Below are 7,108 nucleotides of genomic sequence, written 5' to 3'. Positions count from 1 at the left end.
TTATTTTACATGCATGCATACAAACTCTCATCCAGGCCCATCAGTGGACCCCCCCACCCGCCCAGGGAAGTGCATCTACAGCTTATATAAACAGCTCAGAGAATTCATGACCTCGTTATAAATCAAGAAGCCTGGAGCCAGAACAGGGAACTAAGAGCCACAGGTTTAGGGCTCAGCTTGACCACTTGCTGTATTAACCTTGAATAAATTTCTTAGCTTCTTTGTGTCTCCTATGTCCTTATCCTTACAAGAGGGGAACAATGGTACCTAGTTTTTAAGACTATTGTAAAAATTAAATGAAGGCATATAGCACAACCTGGAGCCATAACAACTCAAGTGTGGCTGACATTATCTGAGCTCCTAGAAACATCTGGAACAATGGAGTCCCACCTCTGTCCAGTAATTATTATGAGAAATTCTGTAGAATTTTTAAAAATTCATTTCTTTGAAAGGCAGATACAGAGAAAGAGGGAAAGAGAGAGAGACCCTTATCTGTTGGTTCACTCTCCAAATGGTCTTAACAGCCAGACCTGGCCCAGGCTGAAGCCAGGAGCTTCTTCCAACACTCCTACATGGGTAACAGGGACCCAGCTCTTTGACCACCTTCTACTCTCTTCCCAAGTGCATTTGCAGCAAGTTGGAGCAGAAGTGGAAGAGTCAGGACATGAACCAGCTTCCATATGGGATGCTGGTATTATAGGAGGCAGCATAATCCAGCACACCACCACAACAACCCCAAATGTTGAGGACTTTTACATATCCGTTGTTGTTTTAATCGCTCAAGATACTCCTTCTCCAATAGTCTTCATTCATGTTCTGGCTCTGGAATAGGCCTAGAAAGAACATCAGGCCAAAAGTATTTTTGGCTCATTTCTGTTGGATAAAATTGATGGTCAACAAGAGTGGATTCTCTACTCCCCTCCTCTAAAACTATTCTGCTCATCAGAAACAATAGGGAACAAGTGATATAAACTCCTAAGAACAAAACTTCACTTCTCCCATGTTGCTTAACTGTTGAGATGTTAGCCCAGTTTTCTTTAATTTCCTTCATGATCTTTCAGCCAAGTTTCCATCAAGATATAGCAACCAGAATATTTATTTTACAGGGCTTACTTTATTCTAGGATTTTTGTTTTGCTTTGTTTGGATTCTGGTTTTATTTTCCACTTCTTTACTCAAGTAGCAAAGCAATCTAAAGAGGTTGGTTCAGTTCCAGGAATGAAGTATAAAATTAAAATAACATAAAAACTTTCTTTTGTAGTACAGATAGGAACCAAAAAACATCATGGTTCTTCCTGCCCAAGGTTACAAAGAAAACACAGGTCTGACGTCACTGAGGATGCTAGTATTTGCAATTAGAATTGATCAAAAGTCTATGCATATGAATCACAATAGTGCATCTGCAGAGAAGAAATCAGACACATCTGGCTGCTGAAAATTAACATCATTGCTGAGGGGTCAATGGGTATTGGTGTCTCCAGGTACAATACCTTGAGAGGGACATAGAATCATTGTTACAGTATTCAAGCATGACCTAAGCCTAACCATGAGGAAACATCAGAAAAAGATCTCAAAATGAGAAACTTTCTGCTACACACAAAAACATCACTGTAGCTTCAGAAATGTCAATGTCACAAGCGACAGAGAACAGCTGCAAAATGTTCCACAGTAAAGGAGACTAAAGAGATAAGACAGTTAAATAAAATTCCTGATCCTACATTTGCTCCTGTGGTGCAGGAAAAAAGGAGATGTTACAAAGGACATTCTGAAACATGACAAAATTGGAATATGCATAGTAGATAAAAGCATCATATTGATGTTAAATTACAGAGGCTGACATATAACGGAATAGTTCTCTTAGGAAATGTATACTGAAATATTTAGCCATAAAAGAATTTAGTGAATGCAACCTAATATGAAACGATTCGGAAAAAAACAGATGTGTACGCATGTGTCAGAATCCTCAACAGTGGCTTTCAAATGTCTAAACTTGTGTTTCCTCTGCCATTTCCTTCCCTCTGTGATACTGAAAAATATTCTATGTGATTAGAGTCATTCTATTCAGTATAACGTGAATTGTATGTGTTGTTTGTTTCCCTTCTTGTGGGTATGCACATGTTGATTGTGGAAGCAAACTGTAAAACAAATAGAGGAACGTTAACAGTGGGCAATATGGATACAGGTTATAGTGGCTATTGAACTATTCTTATAGTTTTCTGCTTATGTTTAAATAAAATGAAGTAGTTAAGGTTACAAGTGCTTTCGCGACTCTACTTCATCAGTCCTATAACTTTTCCACTCTGAACAGCACATGCAAGGACCATGGAGATGGTCTTTTAAGATGAGCCAAAGAAATAGCCATGGAACCGCTAGCAAAGAAAGCATCGAATTCCATGCTCTCTTCCACTTTCTGTGTCAATTTCATGCTTTTACTCACCTCAAAAATCAACAATATATATATCAAACATATATCAAGCAAGATGTAATCCTGTGCTCAGAGATTTTTGGTTTCATTTTCTACCCACGCAGAGTTTGAGTTCAGTAGCCATTTCAAGAGCCCCCATTGTGCTTGCTGCAATGGTTAAATCACCACTTGAAACATCCACATCCAATAACCAAGTGCCTGATTCAAGTCCTGGTTCTCCTGTTTCCAATCCAGCTTCCTGCTAATGTGCATACTGGGAGGCCACATTAAGTACTTGGAGCCCTGTCATCCACATGGGAGACCTGGATTAAGTTCCAAGCTCCTGGCCTAACCCAGACAGTTGCAACATTTACTAAGTGAACCTGTGGGTAGAAGATTCTGTGTCATTCAAATAAAATTAAAATACATTTTAAAATTTCACAGGGTAGCAGTGTGGCATGACCAAGTAAAGCCATCACCTGTGATGCTGACATATATGAGCACCAATTCAAGTCTCAGTTGCTCCCTGCCAATGATCTGTGAAGGGCAGCAGAATATGGCACAAGTACTTTGGATCCCTGAAAACTACAGAGGAGAGTTTGATAATGTCTAAATCCTCATCTCAATGTCTAATCCTCAATGTCTAAATCCTCATCTTGCAAGTGCCAAGATCCCATATGGGTGCCAGTTCATGTCCCAGCTGCTCCACTATCCATCCAGCTCCCTGCTTATGCCCTAAGCAAGCAGAAGAAGATGGCTCAAAGCATTGGGACCCTAAACTAACATGTGAAACCTAGAAGTTGTTCCTGGCTTCAGATTAGCTCAGCTCTGGCCTTTGTGGCCATTTGGAGAGTGAAGCAGTGCATCGATCTTTGTCTCTTCTCTGCATTACTCTAATCTGCATTTCCAACAAAAACAAACTAAAAACAAAGGAAAGGGAAAAAGGAGGAAGGAAGGGAGGAATGGCAGAAGAGACCCAGATGAAATTTTTGGCTCCTGGCTTCAGCCTGGCCCAGCCCTGGTCATTGTGTCCCTTTGGGGAGTGAATTAGCAGATGGGAGGTTTCTTTCTCTCTTTGTCTCTCCCTCTCTCTATTTCTGAATTTCAAATAAATCTTTTAAAATAGATGAACAAATTTTTAAATTCTTTTAAAATGGGGTAGAGCAAATCAAACTGGGTAAGAAGATAACCCTTTTATCCTTAAAAACAGCTGCTCTTGTAAGTATGGCCAGGTACTACCCTACAGGAACTTTTATATCCAAATCATGGACTACGTGTGCCATGGACAGCCAGTGGTTATTCTTTGCTACTTTAGAAGGGTGTGAAAAGCTGTCTGAGGCTGGCACTAACAAGGCCCTCCTGCTTCTGTGGACAAGTCGGCTACCTGTACTCTCCCAGTCTCCTTGGATCTTACCTGTGTCCCACCTGACACTTTACATCTTGGGCAATGTCACAATTTAATTTGACTTCCTATAAATCCTTGATTCTCTGCATGTTACTTAATGTAAATCTCCCTTCATTATTCAGTTTTAGTAGTTATTCACCCACCTTCAACCCTTCCACGTAACAGGACTCAGACTAAGATCTCATTTTTCCCATACTACTAAAAAAAAAAAAAAACCCTCCCCTATACTTCAATGGTTTCTGCCTTTGCCTCTTCTTTTCTGGGCTTCCTTGGAAAAATACTGCTCTGCATTCTCAGTTTCTCCATGAGTCACTTTTTCAGGGGCTGAAGTCGTACCTCTTGGTGGAAGCAGTCTTGAGCTCTGGGGTCAGGACCATACCCAGTAAATTCCTTGGGAACCAAAAGCTACTGGAGACAGAATTCAAATGTATGAAAACAAATGGCCAAGATTTTAAACCAAGAAGCAATTGATAGCTCCTCAACCCATGACCTGTAAAATGTTGACATGTATAAATTATTGTAAATGCTGCAAACTCTGTCTTCTACCCACTAGATACCAACAATATCCCTTGAAGTAATGACAACTGAAAATGCTTCTAGAGATTGTCACCTGTCCCTTGAGTGGGCTAAGAAATATCACCCTTCTCCACTAAAAACTAAACCAAGCTATCAACACAGAGTCATGTGGTTAATATCAAGCAAAAGATGAACAATGAAGAAATAAATAATAAAACAGGGTCAAATGAGACTCCAAAAATTTAAAACTATTAAAAGATATCCTGAGCTCATCATCAATACCAGCTGGATAGAAACTATCCAAGAGGACTTCAGAAATGCTCAAGGAAGTTGGGGTTAAAGGTGGATTTATTTTGGTGCAAAAAAAATTGACATTCTTACAAGGTTTTTTTTTTAAATAAGATATACTTTTCATTAACTTTTTGAAGACTCCTTGTATGTATTTAAAAGTTTCTGTAGAAAAAAAAAATAACTGCTTCATTAATTTCATTTCCATGAACTTTTTGAAATTCCTTTATATTGCTTACAGCCTCATTTCTGTCTAAAATTATCTCCCCTCTCTTCCCAGCAAATGCTCAACTCTGTAGTGTTGATCTTTTTTTTTAATTTGAAGATTTTAATTGGAAAGTCAGATATACAGAAAGGAGGAGAGACAGAGAAGATCCTCCCACTACTGATTCACTCCACAAGCTGTCACAACAGCGAGAGCTATGCCCATCTGAAGCCAGGAGCCTGGAGCCTCTTCTAGGTTTCCCACACAGATGCAGTGTCCCAAGGCTTTAGGCTGTTCTCAACTAATTTTCCAGGCCAAAAACAGGGAGCTGGATAGGAAGCAGGACTGCCAGGATTAGAACCAGTGCCCATATGGGATCTGGGCACATGCAAGGCAAGGACTTTAGCCACTAGGCTACCACGCTGGACCCTGTAGTGTTCATCTTGATCACACTCAAACTATCCCCTAAAGTTTAAATAAAGATGCCTAGTTTTCTTCTTATAGACTCTCTTAGGGCAGAAGCATTTATCTGTCCATTCTGGGTCAAGTGATTGTATAAATTTTCTTATTAGGCATATCCATTTGCCAGTTTGGAATAAACTAGACTGCAGGTAATATAAAACAAAACCCCCCAAGTTTAAACAAAGAAGCAATTTTGTTAGTTTTACATAATAAGTATGAAGGCAAATGACCAACAGTAGCTGAAGGACTGAAGAGCCAATTTCTTGGTAATCTTTTTAGCCTTTCCCATGCGACTGCAAGTTGGCCACTTCTGCTATAGGCATTTAATTCATGCATTCCAGGGAGGAAAAAGGCACAGACAGTATCAACTGCTGTCATCCCTGCAGGAGGAAGGGCCATTTCTAGGAGAGAGTGGGGAAAATGAGGATTTAGCTTTTCCAGCCTCAATGGATTAGGCAAACCAAAGGGTAGGTGCTGTATTAAACAATAAAGCTCCACAACTCCACACTTGAATTTCCTCCAATGATCAGCCTACTACTCTCTAACCTAGAGGGAAAATGGGTACCAAGTGAAGAGCGTAGAATATTAACACTGTGGGTCTAATAAGCCTGAACTAATGATCTCATCTCCTGGAATATTTAAAGAAAGGAATGTGCAACTCAAATCATCAGCCCCCAAAGTGGCCATTTCAATAAAGGTTCTTACTCTAACAAGGAAGCCAAGAATCAAGGTAAAGCTATTTCAGGAAGGTCAGTCCCATTACTAGAAAGGTGGAGCCCACAGGCATGAGGGCTCGTAACTGCAGACTCCTATGCAGGCAGGAAATCAACAAGATCATTTTCCGGAAACTTGTCAACAACAGAGCCACCAGAGCACCTTACACTAGTGGCTGAGCAAGATATGTGAAGGAATCTGAGATCAGAACCAAAGTGAGGGGAGGTGGAGCCAAGAGAAGGCTTTAAGCAAGGAGCAGTGGGATGGAGGATCAGGAGGAAAGTTTGGAAATACAATTCACAAACGCCAGAGCAGGTTTTCTCAGAACTACTGAGGAATCACTTCTCGGCATTTTCACTAAAATCAAATGTGAATAGATGAGGAATCCATTTTTATTAAATGGAACAGAAAGGAATAGACACATGGATTCTAGAAGCCACCACACGGACTGTTTTTAAGCTGCTTGAACATAGCATGGCTGGGATTGAGATTAAAATATTCTGCGAGGCAGAAGCACCAGGTGTTGGTGAGGTGAGGAGCTAAGCAGGGTACAGATGTGGGTCCTTCAGAGAAATTTAGGATATAATACTCAATGGCACGCCTAGCTCGAGCATGTTACAGACCTTACTGGCGTTGGTAAGGCCACTCTGGCTGAACAAGCACAACAGCCAGCAGGTCCATAGCCTTGATACTTTTATCCAAATGAAGAAATTATCATTGGTTTAACAATACTGATAAATGTATAGACTTCATTCAGATTTTGCCAGTTATTTCACTCATGATCTTTTTCTATCACGTGATTCAGCCCTGTACACCACTTTGCATTTATTTATTGTGGAGACACGCAGAGGGGGTAGCACCCATCAACTGACCCCCTCCTCAAAGGCCTGCCACAACCAGGACAAGGAAGCTGACATGCTACCTGGGACAGTCCTGTTTTCAAGCTTAGCAGAACCTGTAATCATTAGCTCAGAGCCATGGGGTCAGAGGTAATCAGAAGATGGCCACCCCAGTGTACCCCTGCTATCCAACAGAGCAATTAATCACTGTGAAAAAACAGGTTATCTTCTTTCTCAATGTAATAGAGAAGGCTTCATATGACCTTCTAATCACTC

This window comes from Ochotona princeps, chromosome 17 (genome assembly GCF_030435755.1).
Source record: "Ochotona princeps isolate mOchPri1 chromosome 17, mOchPri1.hap1, whole genome shotgun sequence".
Classification (NCBI taxonomy): Eukaryota; Metazoa; Chordata; class Mammalia; order Lagomorpha; family Ochotonidae; genus Ochotona; species Ochotona princeps.
The sequence above is the reverse complement of the archived record's forward strand: the minus strand, read 5'-3'. Positions refer to the sequence as shown.